Below are 21434 nucleotides of genomic sequence, written 5' to 3'. Positions count from 1 at the left end.
CTTACTACATTTGCAATTGAATAGCTTCATTTTTTTATTTCGTGGGATATTTCAAAAACCACAGGAGTCTCCATCCTTGCCCGGACTCTGTGCACTCAAGGCCTGGCACGTGGAAGTTCTCATAAGCACTCAGTAGACACCGGTGGGACTGAAGACAGAGATTCACGGGCTACACAGTTGATTTGGACCCCAGACCAAGGGCAGGAATCCTCCTTACTGGGTGTGGCAGAAAGACTGATGTATCAACCCACAAGGATACGTTTCCATAATTAAGAAAGAGAAGAGCAAACCGGAAGTGACGGAAGTCTAGAACAATGTACATTTTCACATATGCATAATGCTGACCAAATGTGCAATGCTGGGTCAATCCTGGCAGGGAAGGGAAAAAAAACAGCCGGGCCAGGTACAGTAGCTCACACCTGTTAATCCCATCACTTTGGGAGGCTGAGGCAGGCAGATTACTAGATCAGGTGTTCGAGACTAGCCTAGCCAACAAAGTGAAACCCCATCTCTACCAAAACTGTAAAAATTAGCTGGGCATGGTGGCACGGGCCTGTAGTCCCAACTACTCGGGAGGCTGAGGCAGGAGAATCACTTGAACCTGGGAGGTGAAGGCTGCGGTGAGCCAAAGGCTGTGGTGAGCCAAGATCATGCCACTGCACTCCAGCCTGGGCAACAGAGTAAGACTCCATCTCAAAAAAAAAAACCTAGCCTTAAACTATAGGAGGAAGAATTTGTCCAATATTTATGAGAAATATACTGACAGGAAGGATAATCCCTGAGGAAACTAAGTAATTACTGTCCCTGAGGAGTTTGACAAATTGAACAGATATTTACCTGTCATGCTTCAGCTATGATTTTTGTCTGGAAGCAAAGGAATATTTAAGCCAAACGTTCAGTAACCTCTGGCCCCCTGATTCCTTTATTAAGGGAATTTTATGATAGTCAAGCTTAAAAACTATTTTAGTTAATAGAAAGGGGGCCGAAAAAAAATAAAACAACAGATTTTATGTAAACTCCTTTAAAAAAAAAAGAAGTGGTAGTAGTAGTTTAAAACGGCCTAGTGTTTGCAAATAGCAAAAGTAAGGATAGGTGTGGTCCCCTGCAATAATCCCTGTGAAGGAATTCTAACGTGAGGCAATAGTATGAGACAGGACAATGTGTGATGAGGCCCGGGGCTGGTGGAGAGGTCATTTATGTGAAGTCACTCTGGAATAACGTGACACCAAGAGTGGGTATAGTGAGCAAACATTTCATGCTGTGTACATACTTTTTTATAATAATTTTTTATTTATGAGACAATAATAAATACTGGAAGTTTTAAAAACTTCCAGTGATCACAATACCATGGACCTGAAAAAAAGAAATCCTACCTTTTATTTGCATTCCCTTCCCATCCCCAAAATCCTTTCACTCTGCATTCCCTTCCCATCCCCAAAATCCTTTCACTCTGCATTCCCTTCCCATCCCCAAAATCCTTTCACTCTGCATTCCCTTCCCATCCCCAAAATCCTTTCACTCTGCATTCCCTTCCCATCCCTAAAATCCTTTCACTCTGCATTCCCTTCCCATCCCTAAAATCCTACCTTTCACTCTCCATTTCCTTCCCATCCCTAAAATCCTACCTTTCACTCTGCATTTCCCTTCCAATCCCTAAATGGGCAACGCTGGGTCAATACTGGCAGGGAAAAAAAAAAACCAACAGCTGGGCAGGGCACAGTGGCTCACACCTGCCATGCCAGCACTTTGTAAGTAAGGTCTTTCATTCTGCACTCCCTCCCTTCCATTCCCCATTCACATGAGGATGCTCTGTAGCTTTTTAAGCTAAAATTACAAAGAATGAGAGTTGTTTTTCTTTTTTTGAATTGTAATCCATAACCACACCAGAAGCATGCAGCCACGTGGAGGAACGTGGTAAGTATGCCATCACAGTCCCAACAGCTGCCATCATCTACTGAGTCCCAGGGAAAAGTAGCTTTCAGGAGGAAATTCAAGATTTACCTTTTCATTTGCCTTTAGCCTGGGGCTTGATTGGTTGAGTCAGATTCCAAAATTCTCTGGTTCCATGTAGTGTGGCATTTACAGCAAAGAAAACTAGAATCGTCCGCCTTGGCTTTGTCTCCGAACTGAGGCCCTGAGCTGGCTGCCCAGATGGAGCAACTGAAGGGGAGTGAGAGGAAACCCTCTGGTGGGCAGATGGTGCTCTCAGAGGCCTGCGAGGAGGGCAGGGGGCAGATCGGGGACAGCAAACAGAACCAAGCCACTGCACAAAAGCAGATCCACAGCTGGCCGAGTCCATGAGAGGAAGCACGAATACCACCAGGAGATAGCAACAGGCTTCACGTCACTCCAGAGAACTGTTTATACTGAGCTAGGACCCTCATCCTCGTCCCAGGCAAATACTTCAGATAGTGACGAGAGCCAGATCACGAAAGGGCTGGCCATCATGAACAATAGCTACTTGGTTTTCTTCATTTGGGGAGGGTAGGGGACAGCTTTAACCACTAAGGACAGGAGTCTCTGAATTCTAGTCTGGTTTGAAATGCTTTTGTGTCTTAAACAGCATGCGAGACTTTGGGCAAACTGCTAACACTTTCTGAATTTCATTTTCCTCATTTGCAACTTGAGGATAAAAATATCTGCTCTACTCCCTCGCAGACTGAGAAGCAAGTGTGGAAATATACGTGAAACCACCTAAAATACTGAGAAATGCAACAGAGTACTGTTCTTAATTTTTAGTTATAAGTCTAATTTTGTAAGTTATGGCATCATCTCATTATAACTGTTGTCTCAGTCTTTCATTACCTCTTCATTATTCAAGAATGCAACACAAAGCATTAATCAATTTTAGTTTTAAGTCTGATTTTGAATATTATGACATTAGATCTTATTACAACTGTCATTTCAGATCTTTCATTACCTATTAAATGAAATATTACATATATTGGTATATATATAAATTTAGAATCTTCTAGGTCCTACTGGTTAGCATTTGATTTTGATCAATTCCCCTAAATTATTACAGCATATAAAACTACCTAATTTGACTGGGTGCGGTGGCTCACACCTGTAATCCCAGCACTTTGGGAGGCCAAGGCGGGTGGATCACGAGGTTAAAAGTTCGAAACCAGCCTGGCCAACATGGTGAAACCCCATCTCTACTAAAAATACAAAAATTAGCCAGATGTGGTGGCGGGAGCCTGTACTCCAAGCTACCTGGGTGGCTGAGGCAGGAGAATCACTTGAACCCGGGAGGCAGAGGTTGCAGTTAGCCAAGACAGTGCCACTGCACTCTAGCCTAAGTGACAGAGCAAGACTCAATCTCAAAAAAAGAAAAACTACCGAATTTGCAAGCAGTCTATCAAATGTAAAGAAAACCAATGACACAGGCCATATACTCTCATTAGTAGATACTCATGTTAGAAAATGTAAGAAAATAGGGCCGGGCACGGTGGCTCAAGCCTGTAATCCCAGCACTTTGGGAGGCCGAGGCGGGTGGATCACAAGGTCAAGAGATCGAGACCATCCTGGTCAACATGGTGAAACCCCGTCTCTACTAAAAATACAAAAAATTAGCTGGGCATGGTGGCACATGCCTGTAATCCCCGCTACTCAGGAGGTTGAGGCAGGAGAATTGCCTGAACTCAGGAGGCGGAGGTTGCGGTGAGCCAAGATCGTGCCATTGCACTCCAGCCTGGGTAACAACAGCGAAACTCCGTCTCAAAAAAAAAAAAAAAAAAAAAAAAAAAAGAAAATAACCTGAGAGCACATTGAACAACTGGTACAACCTTAAAGTAGTTATTCCCAACGAGGGAGATTTTGTCCCCCCAAGGGACATTAGGCATGTCTGGGAATATTTTTGGTTGTCACAACTGAGGTCTGCTTCTGTCACCTAGTGGATTAAGGCTGGGGGAAGCTACTGAACCCCATAAAACATTCAGGACAGTTCACCACAAAAATAATCATCTGGCCTCATATGTCGACTGTCCCAAGGCTGTGAGACCCTGCCCTGGAGTTGTATTATTGTCTCCATCACTGACAATATTAAAACATGGGACAAATGTGCCTAAAAATCTAAAACAAAAGCAGTCAACTCTTCCAGGGATCCAAACCTACCAATAAACTCTGGAAATACTGCCAGAATCTGTTTCTCTCATCTTGAGTCAATGAACTACACTCAGTACACATGAATTGAATGCCAAGACTTGAAGGAGCTCATTTCTAATCACAAGAAGACTTGAACCCAATTGATATAAAGAGGCAGGCAAAAGGAACATCTGGTCTCCACAGGAATAATGCTTAGGAAGAGTAATCCTTACAAATACAGTGAGCAGAAAGCAAGCTGCTCAGGGCCCTTCAGAAGCTAAGCTTCCATTGTCGGGCCCCATCGGCTTTCTTTCAATTCAGCAGGACTCCTTCCAAATGCATATTAACAGATGAATGGATAAACCCATCTGCAGCAAGGAATGCCCTCCGAGCAGGATCTCAGCTGACAAACATGGCTGGTATTCAACAACGGGAAAGTCATAAATTCCACAGAGACAATAGCTCAGCTTTTTGTCCAGTTCATCACCTTAGTAAGTCAATTCATCACAAGGAGGATCTCGGCACCCACACCTGTTTTAGAAAACATCCTAACATCTGCAGCATGGCTTACAGAAGGCTGATCAAGGGTCACAGCCCATTGTTGGGTCATGAAATTCATTCAGTGATTTGACGCCAGTATTTTTAAATGAATAGAAAAGAACAAAATAGAGCAGAAGACAGAATAAAAAGAACAGAAAATGGAAGAGTGAATTCCAGTAAGAGCAAAATTTGTTTCATGAAACCAAATTCTTGTGTGTGCTTGTGTGTTTGTCCATATACTGGGTTGTGAAGCAAAATTTTACCTTCTTGAGTCATAATTTTTTCAAAAAATTGTTTTAAAAACAGTGACATATAAAACCACAAGAGGTAGTTTTGTCAGAATGGTACATACATTTGAATAAAAACCAAGGACAGCCAAGCTCTGAAGAGTCCCAAAACATTCAAAAAGTCATTGTTGTCCAGGCACAGTGGCTCACGCCTGTAATCTCAACATTTTGGGAGGCCAAGGCAGGCGGATCACTTGAGGTCAGGAATTCGAGGCCAGCCTAGACAACATGGTGATATTCATCTCTACCAAAAATACAAAAATGGGTGGCTAATGCCTGTAATCCCAGCTATTTGGGAGGCTGAGTCATGAAAACCCCGGAGGCAGAGGTCGCAGTGAGTCAGATTGCATCGCTGCACTCCAGCCTGGGTGACAGAGCAAGACTCTGACTCAAAAAAAAATAGACAGAGAGAGAGAGAGAGAGAAAGAGAGAGAGTCAGGTCTGGGTTCAGTGGCTCATGCCTGTAATCCCAGCACTTTGGGAGGCCAAGGCAGGTGGATCACCTGAGGTTAGAAGCTTGAGACCCACCTGGCTAACATGGTGAAACCTCATTTCTACTAAAAATATAAAAATTAGCCAACATGGCAGCACATTCCTGTTATCGCAGCTACTCGGAAGGCTGAGGCAGGAGAATCTCTTAAACCTGGGAGGTGGAGGTTGCAGTGGGCCAAGTCGCACCACTGCACTCCAGCCTAAGACACAGAGCAAGACTCCATCAAAACAAAGAAGGAACGGGAAGGGAAAGGGAAAGGGAAAGGAAAGGGTAATTGTCCAAGGCAAACGCTTCAGATGGAGACAGTAAGAGCCAGATCTTTTTTAAAAAGACAGCTCATAATTAATGTGCAATCTGGACACCACAAGTTAGACCCACGGGCTTCATCCTTTTGCATTGCATGAATTAAAAAAAGAAACACACACATTCACTGGACATTCAACTTCTTTGTAGGAAAGTTAGGAACAACCCCATGAGGAAAATAACTGAACAAGTGGGTCCTGAAGGAAGTGGGATTCCATTAGATGAAGAAAGGAAAGAGGGGGCAGGGCACAGTAGTCCTCTCTTTCCTGTAATCACACCTGTAATCCCAGCACTGTGAGGCCGAAGCAGATGGATCACCTGAGGTCAGGAGTTCCAGACCAGCCTGGCCGACATGGTGAAACCCCATCACCACTAAAAAATACAAAAATTAGGTGGATGTGGTGGGCACCTGGAATCCCAGCTACTCAGGAGGCTAAGGCAGAAGAATCTCTTGAATCTGGGAGGCAGAGATTGAACTGAGTTGAGATCATGCCACTGCACTCCATCCTGGGCAACAGAGCAAGACTGTGTCAAAGAAAAGAAAAGAAAGGAAAGGAAAGGAAAGGAGAAAAGAAAAGAGAAGGCAAGGAAAGAAAAGAGAGAAGAAGAAAAGAAAAGAAAGGAAAGGAAAGAGAAGAATTCCGGGGAGCAGAAAATGGCTTGTCCAAAGACACAGTGCTTCATAACCACTTGCTGGACCCGAAGGATCGAATCCCCAAGAGAATACAAGGAGAAATACCCCAGCGCCTGCAGGGAAAGGTGTGAAGGGGCTGCAGGTCCTGAGCACCAGGGTCAGGGACGAAGTTTGGAGAGAGGAGGAGGTAAGAGGGAAACGGTAGACTGAGGAGCGGAAGCTAAGGGAACTGGACAGGTATCTGCCCTTCCCCCTTCGCACCCTCTGATACCCACCATCCCCAGAAACACCACAGAGTGACCATCAACCTCAGGACACTTTGGAACACCCGCTGGGGAAGGAGTCCACTATAGCCAACAGCTCAGTGTCAGTGTGGGAGGCAGTGTTGGCCCAGGAAGAAAATGTTCAAAGTATTGGCAGAAACTTGGGGAAATGAAGTGAAATTTAGAAGCTCCACTCAACAATTTGACATGGAAGTTTGGAGATTTTCCTATAAGCACTGTGCTGGCCACGATGAGAGACATAGTGTGAGAGGTGACACCATCCCTTCCCAAAGGGGCTCATCAGCTTGTACGTGGAGGGAGAGAGATTATAAACCATGAAATGCAGAGAATCAGTAAGAGACAACATAAAAGGCCGGGTACAGTGGCTCACGGCTGTAATCCCAACACTTTGGGAGGCCAAGGTGGGTGGATCACTTGAGGTCAGGAATTTGAGCCCAGCTGACCAACATAGTGAAACCCTGTCTTTACTATAAATACAAAAATTAGCTGGCATGGTGGCACCCCTGTAGTCCCAACTACTCGGGAGGCTGAGGCAGGAGAATTGCTTGAGCCTGGGAGGTGGAGGTTGCAGTGAGCCAAGATCACTCCACTGCACTCCAGCCTGGGTGACAGAGTAAGACTCCGTCTGTGGGGTAATTGGGGGACAGGGAAGAGAAGAGAGAGAGAGAAAATTTGACAACTTTAACAGCATGAAGTTTATGAGAGAGATGGTGAAACCAGCAATCCCACAAATATTACTGGTATGTTTTTGGAACGTCAAGTAAATTCAGTGGCCCGGCTATACGTGAGCCATCAGGGAAACTGAAAATATTTAAACACACACACACTTTTGGGCAAAATTACAAAATCAAGAAGCTTCTCCGAACCTATTCTGGTTCAGGAGCTGCCCAATAAAAATTTTGTTTTTTAATTTTTTTAATTACACAATCAATATTGGCTAAAATAAAATAATCCCAGATAAGATAAAATATTTTCCTTATTTTTCTTTTAGAAATGATTCAAATGAATTTTATACATTCTCACCATGGCTCTTTCAAGCATGGATTTTTTAAAAAAAAATCAAATGTTCAGTCCCACTCTGCCCTTTCTCCCCCGCCTACTTTAATTTGAGCCAAAACTGGTCCAACGTCCTGGTGTCTGTAAACCTCATGGTCCTGTCTTGGTGATGAGCAGACTAAAGATTCAAAACAGCTAATGCTGTTGGCATGTCTTTTAAATACCCCTCTTTTGCAACTTTTATAAACATGAGATTCAAAATTATTCACCTGACTTGTAAATAACCTCTCATTTTCTGAACTTGAGCCACTCCACAAAGAACAAGCATAGGCCTGGGTAAGCACTTCCCAAGATTTACATCAAAACTTAAACAGAATTGCGCTGAAATCTCAGACGGCCACCACACGGCTTCTCGCTGCCTATGGAAACCTGCACGTATGTAAGGTCCGAGCTTCAGTAAATCAGAAGCAGATACCATCCTCCTAAACCTCAGTCACATTCTGTAACCAAAATATACCACGGTCATTGTACCAAGTTATTCTTGGCAACCTGTTTCTTCATTTTGCACTGTTCCATTTAAGTTAAAAAATGAACAGGGCTTAAACCACACATTTTTTCCCCTCATCTAAATAGGTGCTTTCCCCACCCTCATAAAATGTGTAACTCTTCTACTTCAACTAAGGCTTTTGCCCTGTTTGAGAGTCATTTTTAGAAATGCATGTCTTAAGGCTACAACATAGGTTGTCCCTGAAGCGGCAGGTAAATTAAGCAATCATTGCTGAAATTTCCCTTAATTTGTACGAGTATTCACACCAACCTGATAAGCTTTTAGCTAATAACTTTATAGAAACTTCCAGGAAAAAAAAAATACACACACACACACACGAGTTGTGTATACACACACACACAACACACACACACACACACACACTTGTTGGTATAGTTTAAATTGCCTAATTTAGAGAAATTTAAAATTTTTTCATACCCAAAGCAGATGAAACATGGACGGAGAAGGAAGGGTATAATCCGTTCTTTGTTTTGAGATGGGAGTTTCACTCTGTCGCCCAGGCTGGAGTACACTGGCGTGATCCCAGCTCACTGCAACCTCTCTCTGCCTGCCAGGTTCAAACAATTCTCAGGCCTCATCCTCTAGGATTGCAGGCACATGCCACCACGCCCAGTTAATTTTTGTATTTTTAGTAGAGATGGGCTTTCACCATGTTGGCCAGGCTGGTCTCGAACTCCTGATCTCAGGTGATCTGCCCACCTCAGCCTCAATAGTGCTGGGATTACAGGCATGAGCCACCACGCCTGGCCAATCCGTTCTCAAAGCTGCTATGTGCCAGGGTATCCCAGGCACAAGAACCCTCATAGCTTACATAATCATCCCTGTTCTACAGAAAAGAATTTCAGCCTCTGAGGGGATAATTCAGCCAAAATCACTAAAAGGCAAAGGTGGGAATCAAACCTGGATATTTTCAATCATTTTAAAAAATTGATTGATCGATCAATTGATTGCCAGGGTCTTGCTCTATCACCCAGGCTGCAGTACAGTGGTGCGATCATGGTTCTCTGTAACCTCAAATGCCAGGGCTTAAGCGATCCTCCTGTCTCAGCCTCCCAAGTAGCTGGGACTACAGGCTTGCACTACCATCCCTGCTAATTATTTTATTTTATTCTTTGTAAAGACAAGGTCTCACTATGTTGCCCAGGCTGATTTTCAACTCCTGGGCTCAAGGGATCCTCCCACCTTGGCCTCCCAAAGCGCTGGGACTATACGTGTGAGCCACCGTACCAGGCCATTTCAATGCAGTGGCTCATGCCTGTATTCCGAGTACTTTGGGAGGCCAAGATAGGAACATCCCTTGAGTCCAGGAGTTTGAGACCAGCCTAAGCAATATAGTAAAACCCTGTTTCTTTAAAAAATAAAATAATAATTTTAAATTCTTTTGTACTTTTTAACTTAAAATTTTTTTCTCTCTCTTTTTTTTAAGTACAATTTAACTTTCAGGATTCCCTTTTAAAAGAGTGGCTGTGGCCAGGCACAGTGGCTCAGGCTTGTAATCCCAGCACTCTGGGAAGCTGAGGCGGGTGGATCACCTGAGGTCAGGAGTTTGAGACCAGCCTGGCCAACATGGTGAAACCCCATCTCTACTAAAATACAAAAATTAGCCGGATGTGGTGGCGGGCGCCAGTAATCCCAGCTATTTGGGAAACTGAGGCAGGAGAATTGCCTGAACCTGGAAGGCGGAGGCTGTAGTGAGCTGAGATCACACCACTGTAGTCCAGGCGACAGAGCGAGACTCCATCTCAGAAAAACAAAAATTAAAATTAAAAATAAATAAATGAAAGAGTGGTCGTGTTTCTGATCAATCTATGCCCCTTTCACAGATAAAACAGCTTAATGTCCTTCTCTAAGAATATTTTTTCTCCAGGTAGCAAAGACTTTCACGGCTGAGGATGAAGAGATAAGAATAGGATGAAAAAACTAAACGTGTAAGTTAACAAAAATGCTTTAAGGTTAAAATTTAATTATCCGAATCTACTGCTACATTACAAAGAACATCAAACAAATGAGAATTTTGTTTTGTTTTGTTTTTGATACTTTAAGCTTCATGGTCACTGTTTCAATAACAATTATAACTCAGACTGTGCCTCCCAATGGCTGTGGGGGTGCGGCATGGCCACCAAGACAAAGGGGAGCACAGGAGACACTCAACACCACAGAATGACCAAGGGACATATTCCTGATGCTGATTTCATTTAATGCTAAGTAATTTAAATATTATGTCCATAATAAAGAAATATGTATCATGGCAGGGCACAGTGGCTCACGCCTGTAATCCCAACACATCAGGAGGCTGAAGCAGGTGGATCACTTGAGGTCCGGAGTTTGAGACCAGTGTAGCCAACACAGTGAAACCCTGTCTCTATAGAAAATACAAAAATTAGCCAGGTGTGGTGGCGCGCGCCTGTAATCCCAGCTACTCAGGAGGCTGGGACACGAGAATCACTTGAACCTAGGAGGTGGAGGTTGCAGTGAGCTGAGATGGCACCACTGCACTCCAGCTTGGGCAACAGAGCAAGACTCATCTCAGATAAAAAAGGAAATATATATCATGAAGTAAAGTATAAAATTTACATCTTTAAGATAAATTATAGGAGTTCAACGTATTTCGCATTTACATTAGGTTGTTTCTGTTACATCAACAGGCTTCCCAGGGAGGTTACTTATGTTTTCACTGAGTAAGGCAATAAATATTTACTAAATCACAACTCTTTGCTAGACACTGTTCTAACCCTTGGGGATACAGCGATAAACAAAACAGACGCCCATCCAGAGAAATATCCCAGCTCTTGTGGAGTTCATACTAAAGTGGAGAGAGATACATTTTGCTTTTGTTTTGTTTTGTTTTGAGACAGCATCTTGCTCTGTCACTCAGGCTGGAGTGCAGTGGTGCAACCTCAGCTCACTGCAACCTCTGTCCTCTGGATTCAAGCGATTCTCCTGCCTTAGCCTCCCGAGTAGCTGGGACTACAGGAGCCCACCATAATGCCTGGCTAATTTTTGTTAGTAGAGACAGGATTTCACTATGTTGGCCCGGCTGGTCTCGAACTCCTGACCTCAAGTGATCCGCTGGCCACCCCCTCTCAAAGGGCTGAGATGACAGGCGTGAGCCACCACGCCCGGCCGGAAAATAAATGTTCTATTAGGAGGTGATAAGCACTTTGACAAAACAGTAAGGAAGGAAATGGAGGAGGAGCATTGTGGAGGGAAAGGTTGCCTCGATTCTTAAGAGGGGAGGAAGCCTCGCTGAATGGCGAAACCTCAGTAGAGACTTGCAAGGAGGAGACACCAAGCGAGCTCTGGGGAAAGGGCCCTGTGGCAGGGGCAACAGAAAGTGCGAGTGCCCGAGAGGTGGATGGGCAGGGGCCAGCGTGACCGCAGCAGAGCACACATGGGAAGAAGGGCAGGAGAGGTCAGAGCCAGAGGGAGCAGCCTTGAGTTGAAGGACTCTGGTGTTCACATTGAGAAGAGAAGTCATAATTAGAGGGTGTGATTGAGAAGGTTCATCGAGGGACATTTTAAAAGGACCTGTGTGGCCACTGCATGGATCTGGATTGCCAGCAGCAAAGTGGAAGCAGCAGGGGGACCTGCTAGGCTATTGGACCAATGCAGGGGACAGGTGATGCGCCCCAGCTTCTGTAGGGATAGTAGGGGAGGGGGCTGCCTCCCGACACAGCTGAAGCTCTGGAGGGCTAAAGGGAGAGCCACCAGGACTTGAGAGCAGGTGGAAGTAAGTGTGAGCGACATCAAGGATGACTCCATACCGTTCCATAAAGCCATGGGAGAATGGGGATGGCAGAGTAGAGCAGGCTGTGCAGGGCAAGATGAAAAGTTCAATTTTGGACATGCTGGCTTTGAGGCGTCCACTGGAGACTTAAGTGGCAATACCAGTCTGGAGTTCAGGGGAGAAGTGGGCTACTCATCCACACAAAGATGGTACTTAAAACACAAACTGGATGAGCTCTCCATAAGTGAACAAAGGATAGACAGGAGGTCCAAGGAGACCCTGGGCACCCTGACATCAAGAGGTCAAGGAAATAAGGAGAAACCCATGAAGAAGACGGAAGAAGCAGTCAGTCAACTGAATTAAGAGGAACCAAGAGGCAGGGCATGCTGGCTCATGCCTGTTATCCCAGCACTTTGTGAGGCCAAGGCAGACAGATCACCTGAGGTCAGGTTCGAGGCCAGCCTGGCCAATATGGTGAAACCCCATCTCTACTGAAAAAAAAAAAAAATACAATAATTAGCCAGGCATGGTGGCACACACCTGCAGTTCTAGCTACTCGGGAGGCTGAAGCAGGAGAATCACTTGAACCCGAAAGGCAGAGGTTGTACTGAGCCAAGATCACACCACTGCACTCTAGCCTGGGTAACAAAGCGAGACTCCATCTCAAAAAAAGAAAAACAGAAAACCAAGATAGTGTGTGGCACCCAAAGCCAATCAGGAAAAGGATTTCAGGGAGAAGACTGAGCAATGATGTCAAATATTTCCGATTCAAAATTCAAAAAATTTTTGTTATTCAAATAACAAAAAAAATGGGCACTGCATTTAGAAGACTTGACAGTGTGCAGGTCTCTGTGAACAAGACAAGGGCAGAGTGAGGTGGAGAAAGATAGACTGGATCGAGTTTGAGGATGAGGTCAATGAAACTGAAGGGAGTGAATAGAGTCAGTTCATTCAAAGAGATTTACTATAAAGGGGAGCAGAGCGGAATCCGATGCTAGTGGGAAGGACAGAAGGATCAAAAGAGCTTCATTGTTGCATATGTGTGTATCCCCAGGAGAAATTCCAGCACGCTAATGAGAAATAAAGGAGAATGTGATGTGGTGTAGAGAGAGGGGCCATTCCTGAAATGTCCTAGAATGGGTCAAAGGGAGAGGAATCACACATACAACATGAGGTGGCTCTAGAGCAACCGCCCCTCCTATCACAGAAACTTGCAGAAACGTTTGAGAGGCATGAACATCACATGCACACAGTAGGGTGCCAGGATAAAAGAGCTTCAGTGAGAAACTCCTTGATTACCTGCATGTCACTGTGCCGTCTTGTAATTTCTATTTTTTGTCCTACAAGTAACATTCGTTTTTTTAGAGAGAGAGATAGTCTTCCTCTGTCACCAGGCTGGAGTGCAGTGGCACGATCTTGGCTTATTGCAACCTCCACCTCCCAGATTAAAGCTATCCTCCTCCCTCAGCCTCCTGAGTAGCTGGGACTACAGGTACATGCCACCATGCCCAGCTAATCTTTTTGTAAAGACAGGGTTTCACCATGTTGGCCAGGATGGTCTTGATTCTTGACCCTGTGATCCCCCCTCCTCGACCTCCCAAAGTGCTGGGATTACAGGCATGAGCCACTGCACCCGGCTGACATTTTTTAAAAAGGTAAATAACAGTTACTATTAGTTTCCTGTTATTTCAGGCATCTTGTTATTGTTGTTGTTTTATAGTTAGCTTGTCTGGCTGTTTGGATACATTTGTGATCATCCAATCAATTTTCAGTGTTTGTGTGTGTGTGTGTGCGTGTGTGTGTGTGTGTATATACGTATTCCAAGAATTTATGAACATTTCCTTGAAGCACTTTACTCTCTAGCACCTCCTAATGTCATGAGTTTCCTCGGTTCCCCACTGTGTCTGGGTATAAAGCTTCCTTTCACTTGTCTTTAAGATGCCTTTTTCTACCTTCCAGGGGTGGCCAGGGGCAGCCTGAAAACAAGTCTATCTTTATTCTCTCTACTGGGTTTCTTCTCATTGCCTTTAATCGCATAGATTCTAGCTTTTGTCTTTAAAAGCTTGCAAACCCCATCTCTCCTTAGCCCTTCTTCACATCTCCACTTTAGAAATCCAACTCCAGCAATTCTGCAACTATAGAGAAGGGTCAGTGTCAAGTACAAAGGCAGGATAAGGATTATTCTTGCTTTCCAGCGCTTGAACAATACCCAGGATTTTTTAACCTTTATTCAAGTCCTAGGAACGCCCTGAATCAACTTCATCCCGACACTATCAGTGCGGCCCACCACATCCCTTTCCTTAAGTGTAAATGATAACTTGGTCTATCACATCATGTGTAAAGTTTACTTTTCCAAAAGTGCCTGACATCACCTTGGCACTAAAGCCAGGCCTCATCTGCTATCTTTCCGTTCCCTTCCAGGGCTTCTTTTTTGTAAGGCACAGAAGTAACAAAACCTAAACAGTCTTCTATTGGAATGTGACCATGAAACAAACAAACTCAATCGAAGGCTGAAACAGAAAGAGATGGGCAGGTGAAGTCTAATCCAAGCCATCTTATTGCATAGGTTAGAGTAACACATGTGCACCTAAAATTCTCCCTGGCAACAGTCGGAGAACTGATGGTCACAGATTGAATGTAAACCTTTGAACTTGATTAGGCTATAAGAAAAGCAAAAGCCCCTTTCTCCACTAGAGCTTTAACAACAGACAGATAAACCAAACCAACAGACAGGTCACCAAACAGGTTTGATAAACAGGTAAGTAAATAGATGAAAGAAAGAACCAGAAATAAAAGGGAAAGGAAGAAGGGAGGAGAGAGGAAAGGAAATGTATATGCATGTAGGCCAGGTGCGGTAGCTCACGCCTGTGATCCCAGCACTTTGGGAGGCCAAGGCAGGTGGATCACTTGAAGTCAGGAGTTTGAGACCAGCCTAGTCAACATGGTGAAACCCTGTCTCTATAAAAATACAAAAATAATTAGCTGGGCGTAGTGGCAGGAGCCTGTAATCCCAGCTACTCAGGAGGCTGAGGCAGGAGAATCGCTTGAACACAGGAGGTAGAGGTTGCAGTGAGCCAAGATCATACCATTACACTTCAGCCTGGACAAGACAGGGAGACTCCATCTCCAAAAAGAAAGAAAGAAAATATGTGCATGTGTCTGTAGATACAGGCACTATCAATTACCTAAGACACATCAGGATGTGCCAAAGTTTTCTCAATTAAGGAACGGGTAGAGTAAGAAAAGGACTAACAGGATACCTGGAATTTCTTTTCAGCTGGATAACTAAACATCTCTATGGCTTTGGACAAGTCACTTCAGTTCTGTGGGTCTTCAATTGTCTCCTCTGAAACATCACCTAAGGTCCATTTTCAGCTGTAATATTCTATGTCTACAATACTGTGGACTATAAACACCTGAAAATTGAGTGTTCAACATGTTTCCTGAGACTCTGATGTTAAAGCCTCCTGGTATTTGTAAGCCTGTTTTAAGTAGAACTGAGTAATAAAAACATTCCACCCAGTTATTAGAATTCAACAGTCAGAAATTCAGGTTTATCTACTACCATTATTGACTTTTTACTATCTTAAATACTGCTGCTATTTCTTTCTATTACATACCTTTATCTTTTGTAGCCCTTCTAGTAAAGGTGTTATTACGTTCACATATAAAGCACACTTAATTTCACTAAGAAGATGCAAATTATTCCTTTAAAAAAATATCCAAATAGGCTGGGCAAAGTGGCTCATGCCTGTAATCCCAGCACTTAGGGAGACTGAGGCAGGCAGATCATGAGGTCAGGAGATCAAGAACATCCTGGCTAACATGGTGAAACCCTGCCTCTACTAAAAATACAAAGAATTAGCCAGGCATGGTGGCACACGCCTATAGTTCCAGCTACTTGGGAGGCAGAGGCAGGAGAATCCCTTGAACCCAGGAGGCGGAGGTTGCAGTGAGCTGAGATCGCGCCACTGCACTCCTGGGTGACAGAGTGAGACTCCATCTCAAAAAAAAAAAAAAAAAAACAGTCCAAATAGACCTTGTTCTTCATGTCCCATAAAAAGGAAGTATTTCTTTTTAATCTGAAAGGTGAACTAAGAGATCTCACTAACCTTATTATAATCACAGAATATTTCTTACAAAGTGAGTCAATCATAGAGGCACATACATATCGTGTAAAGTGCCCCATCAGGTATTTAAGGGGCTCAAGCTCTGTGTTATTTTAGCCAACACTTCTGTTGGGAAGACACTGCAGAGAGCCTGCGCTAATTTTGCAAAAGAGAGCATGGCTCTGCTCAAACGCAATCTGGGACCACCAAGACAGAATCATCCGTTTTACTTAAGTGGGTAAATGAAGGACCACTTACCCACTGGACAACTAATCTCTTCTCAAGGAGCCGCATGCTTATCTTGCACTTCCAGGCATCCTTCCTGCAGGCCTGATCTAATGAGAGGGCTCTGCCATCACTCCCTCAACACTAAAGCATTGAAAAAAGGTGTTATCTATTTGCATTCAAAACACTATTTAGGGTCTGGTCGGTATGGATTTGAGTCATCACGTTCTTCAGCAGACTTCACTTTCTGTCCACAAGCTCTGGCAAGAATCAAAGTAGGTGACAAGCATTCATGTGACCAGAGAAGGAGGCAGTCAGCACGCGCCTCTGTTCCTGCTCTCGATGCTTGCTGGCTCTGTCAGAACAGCATCTTTCAGATTAAAAGGAAAAGTCATCCAGAAAGTGTGACCAATCTTTCTATGCACTGTAGCCTACCTGAACCACACTCACATTCCTCTCTCCCTAAAGACGTGTCTGTAAAGGAAGTGAACAAATGGGAGAGGCACAAGACGCCCATGCAGAAGGCAGCCTCGACCTAACACAGCTGAAAAGGAACCCACCTAGCCTGCCTGAAAATAATTCATAACCTGGTAAGGCTGAAAGTATAAAATTTTAGGATCCCTACGTGTGACGAGAGGCCACGAGAAAATGTTTAAACATGTTACGAAAAACTCCGGCAGCCATTCGCCCGAACCCTTACTTTCCAGAAATTCTATAAATAATCTTGTAAGTTACAATGACTTCAATGAAGCTTCCTATTTCTGTCTCTCCACCTACCAATTTTCTGCGAATTACATGCTTGGCCAAATTAATGTAAAGCCAAGAAAAAACTACACCAAAGCCAGGACTCCTCATCCCCTGCTGATGAGCACACACTAGACATTCAGCAGGACTAGTGCTTCGGGCGTTTCAAACACAATAATGAATGAGCAGCCTCTAATGGACTAGAACACGAATCAATCATTCCACTTAAACAAGGACTTCCCCCTCCCAAGATTAAAAAAGATTCCATTTCTTTCTCATAAAGTTTAAGACAAACAGACAATACTAAACAGTGAACATCAAATTACAAGTTTGAAAAGCAACTCTTAAGCCAAATAGCCCACTCAGCTAAAAACCAAGTCCTGATGAGATTACATAATAACCAAAAAACTGCAAAACACAATCTCTGCCACATTTTAATTTCCCTTTCTACCCTGAAAAAAAAAGTTACTGGTAAGGTAATGGTCATCAATGCTTTAAACGTGCCCAGACTGAGAAGCGGTACTTTCTTGACACCATCAGGAGAAAATAAATCCACACAATACGTACAACTTTTGGAGAGTTAATTAGTAAAACAGGGAAGGCAACTATATAGACATCTAGACATAAGTCTATATATAGACATCAAATTTAAAAGTAACAATTCCCTTATGCAAAACAACGTGTGCAGGCTAAGTACAAAATCATGTCAAAGATAAAGCAGTGCTTAGATACTGCCGGAGGGAGCATTTTGAGAAACATTTATATCTCACATATAAAATTACGTCTCAACTCCAGAAGAGGGGAAGTAAACACTTATAACCTTACCTTTGCCAACGCTTTTGATGCAGCCAGTTTTCCTCAGGGTCTTTTCGTTAATAAGAAAAGTTTCACAAAGCGAGCGTCTATATACACATCCACAAACTCACTCTTCCTTCTGCTCATGGTAAGCCAGGAAACAGTGTCTAACACTTCAAATGCTCAGCCGTTGAGAGCTAAAAACAGATCCTGTGCAATGCTGGATGTATTTTTGTCTGCTAGCTACACACCCTCATCATGTTCAATTTTTTCCATTGGTGGAACAGTATCATGCAGACTTAACCAGAAAGTGGTTTTCCATGGGCTGCCTGAAGCCATTAGCCGGGACAGCGTGCCATCATCCCTCGGAGAGGCCAGGCTTGCCCATGACTGGGTTGTTGTTGGGCCTGCATTCCATAATGACCACCGAAGGTCCATAGGAACACGGGTCCCAAACCCAATGAATAAAGGTTTACTCACTTGAAGGGAGCCTCAGCTTCTTTTTTCAGCCCGTTAGCAGTAAGAATACACACCTACCATCCTTGTATTTAGAGCAGTAGTAAACATGCTGCCTCCAAAACCACAGCTGGAATGTTATGGTCATAAAAACCCTGCCTCAAGAGCAGCCCTTAAAAATAATATCATGATTTGCAAAATATCGGGTATAAACTTACTTGTGTTCCTTGCTGGAGTCCTTTCATTTTTAAGTTAGCTGAACTACAGTCTTGGACACTGGAAGTCCTTGTTACCCCAACGTGGTGCTTTTTTATTAAAAATGAACCATTAAATTATCTTAAATAAAAGTTATATACAGCAGAGGTTCAGAGTGTTTCGGAGTCTTGCTATATCCTTTGATGAAAGACCTTACATTTTAAAAATACCCCAAAAAGGCTGGGTACAGTGGCTCATGCCTGTAATCCCAGCACTTTGGGAGGTGGAGGAGGGTGGATCACCTGAGGTCAGGAGTTCGGGACCAGACTGACCAATATGGTGAAACTCCATCTCTACTAAAAATATAAAAGTTAGCCAGGCGTGATGGTGCACACCTGTAATCCCAGCTACTAGGGAGGCTGAGACAGAAGAATTGCTTGAACTCAGGAGGCAGAGGTTGCAGTGAGCCAAGATCACGCCACTGTGCTCTGGGAGACACACAGAGACTCCCTCTCAAAAAATATATATAAAAAATAAATCAATTTAAAAAATAAAATAAATAAAAATACTCAAAAGATAAAGCAGTATTTTCAGATCTTTCATGTTATGGTGGAGTGGGGATGATGAATAGGAAAACAGGATCACAAACCTTCTGTATTTTACAGAAGAAAACCACTTAATCAAAGGTTTTCAAAATATACATATTCTAAATATGTAAATACACAAGTTATTCTGGACAAACATGTGACAAGAGATTTTTAAGGTACTATCTTCATCATTTCAAAAATAACAACAGAGGCTGGGCACAGTGGTTCATGCCTGTAATTCCAACACTTTGGGAGGATCACTTGAGCCCAGGAGTTCGAGACCAGCCTGGGCAACATAGGGAGCCTGTCTCTACCAGAAAAAATAATTTAAAAATTAGCTAAGCCTGGGAGTGTAAGCCTGTGGTCCAAGCTACAAGAGAGACTGATGTGGGCAGATCACACAGCCCAGAAGTTCAAGACCATCCTGGACAACAAAGGGAGATCCTGTCTCTACAAAAAATAAAAACAGGCCAGGCACAGTGGCTCACGCCTGTAATCCCAGCACTTTGGGAGGCTGCAACGGGCAGATTATGAGGTCAAAAGTTCGAGACCAGCCTGAACAACATGGTGAAACTCCATCTCTACTAAAAATACAAAAATTAGCCGGGCGTGGTGGCGTGCACCTGTAATCCCATCTACTCAGGAGGCTGAGGTAGGAAAATCGCTTGAACCCAGGAGGTGGAGGTTACAGTAAGCAGAGATCAATTGACTGTACTCCAGCCTGAGCGGCAGAGTGACTCTGTCTCAAAAAATAAATAAATAAACAAAAATAAAAAAATAGCCAGGGCCAGGTGCAATGGCTCATGCCTGTAATCCCAGCCTTTGAGAGGCTAAGGTGGGCAGATCACTTGAGGCCAGGAGTTTGAGATCAGCCTGGCCAACATGGTGAAACCTCATCTCTACTAAAAACACAAAAATTAGACAGGCATAGTGGAATGCACATATAGTTTCAGCTACTCGGGAGGCTGCAGTGGGAGAACTGCTGAACTTGAGAGGGAGAGGCTGCAGTGAGCCAAGAATGCGCCACTGCACTCCGGCCTGGGCAATAGAGCAAAACACTTTCTCGAAAAACAGGCATGGTAGCACCTATCAGTCAGTTACTTAAGAGCTGGGGTGGGAGGATCTATTGAGCCTGGGGAGGTCGAGGCTGCAGTGAGCCGTCACTGCACCACTGCATTCCAGCCTGGGTGACAGAGCGAGACCCTGTCTCAAAAGAAAAAGGATCTACATATCCAACAGAAAGATTTTTACCTGATATTATAGATCAGACTCTACTGTAGACAGATAAGTCTTTAATTGCTTATCTGGATGAAAACTGTATCTGTATATACACATACACACATCTACCCATATGGGTATACACACACAATCTTTTACCATATGCAGTTACTACACACCTGAAGGTATGTTTTCTAATCTTAATTGGCAAATAGTAACAGCCATTCTTGAAGACCATCAGCATAATAGTTACAAAAATTAGCCTGACCACCAAAAATTTAAGTCAAGGTGGGACGGGGAAAAGTGCAGGAAGGAGGAAAAAAAATGTTAATGTGAACACAGAAAGAGGGAAGTTTTAGTGCTGGTAGGATAAACCTGCAAAATTCCCTATTCCAACCCTCTCGAATTACAGATAAAGAGAGACCTTAAGTGACTTGCAAAAGGTCACAGAGCTGGCCAGCAGCAGGCAACAGCACAGGGATGTACCACCCAAGTAACCACAAGCCCCGGGACTGAAGTCAGAAGGTTGCCATGGAGGCCAAGTCACATAACATAAAACATGGGGATTCCCAAAACATTATTTTGGTGCGTGTGTGTGTGTGTGCATGTGTGCGCGTGCGTGCGTGTGTGTGCGTGCGTGTGTGTGTGTTAGGTAAATACAGAAGAAGAATGGATGCTATTAAATCGTGAGCTCTGATTCCTTCAGACCCAGTAGCATCACTTCTGTTACTAAAATAGGTAAAATAAAATAACAGCCAGTGTAAAAGAAAGCCTTCCACAGTGATTTAAGACAGAAAAGGGACTCCGTGATACAAAGGGAAGAAAAATTATGCAGAAGGAAATGTAGAGAGTTATGTATCAGAGGGCAAAAAAAATGTCAGAAGAACAATTAATTGCATGGAGATACTTGCATGCCCCTATCCTAATTCCCCACGCCTTTTTTTTTTTAATACGGAGTCTCACTCTGTTGCCCAGGCTAGAGTGCGATGGTGTGATCTTAGCTCACCACAACCTCTACCTGCTGGGTTCAAGTGATTCTCCTGCCTCAGCCTCCCAAGTAGCTGGGATTACAGGCATGCGCCACTACACCCAGCTGATTTTTGTGTTTTTAGTAGAGACAGGGTTTTACCATGTTGGCTAGGCTGGTCTTGAACCCCTGATCTCAGGTGATCCACCCGAATCAGCCT

The 21434-nt window shown here is 43.8% G+C and overlaps 1 protein-coding gene across 4 annotated transcripts in view; it reads right to left on the bottom strand.

Moving 5' to 3' along the window:
* Positions 1–21434, bottom strand: part of TIAM2 (TIAM Rac1 associated GEF 2) — a 239620-nt gene that overhangs the window by 136987 nt on the left and 81199 nt on the right. For 2 of the 4 annotated variants that reach the window (XM_017971503.4, XM_054254551.2), the window contains exon 1: positions 17822–17996. The exons of 1 other annotated variant lie outside the window; for it this stretch is intronic. The gene's annotated coding sequence lies outside the window, so the exon portion shown is untranslated. Of the gene's footprint in view, positions 1–2001; positions 2655–17821; positions 17997–21434 lie in introns of those variants that run through there. One more of the 4 variants, XM_035297002.3, reaches the window with a different exon arrangement.

This window comes from Callithrix jacchus, chromosome 4 (genome assembly GCF_049354715.1).
Source record: "Callithrix jacchus isolate 240 chromosome 4, calJac240_pri, whole genome shotgun sequence".
In the NCBI taxonomy this organism is placed as follows: domain Eukaryota; kingdom Metazoa; phylum Chordata; class Mammalia; order Primates; family Cebidae; genus Callithrix; species Callithrix jacchus.
This window is presented reverse-complemented; position numbering and strand designations above follow the sequence as displayed.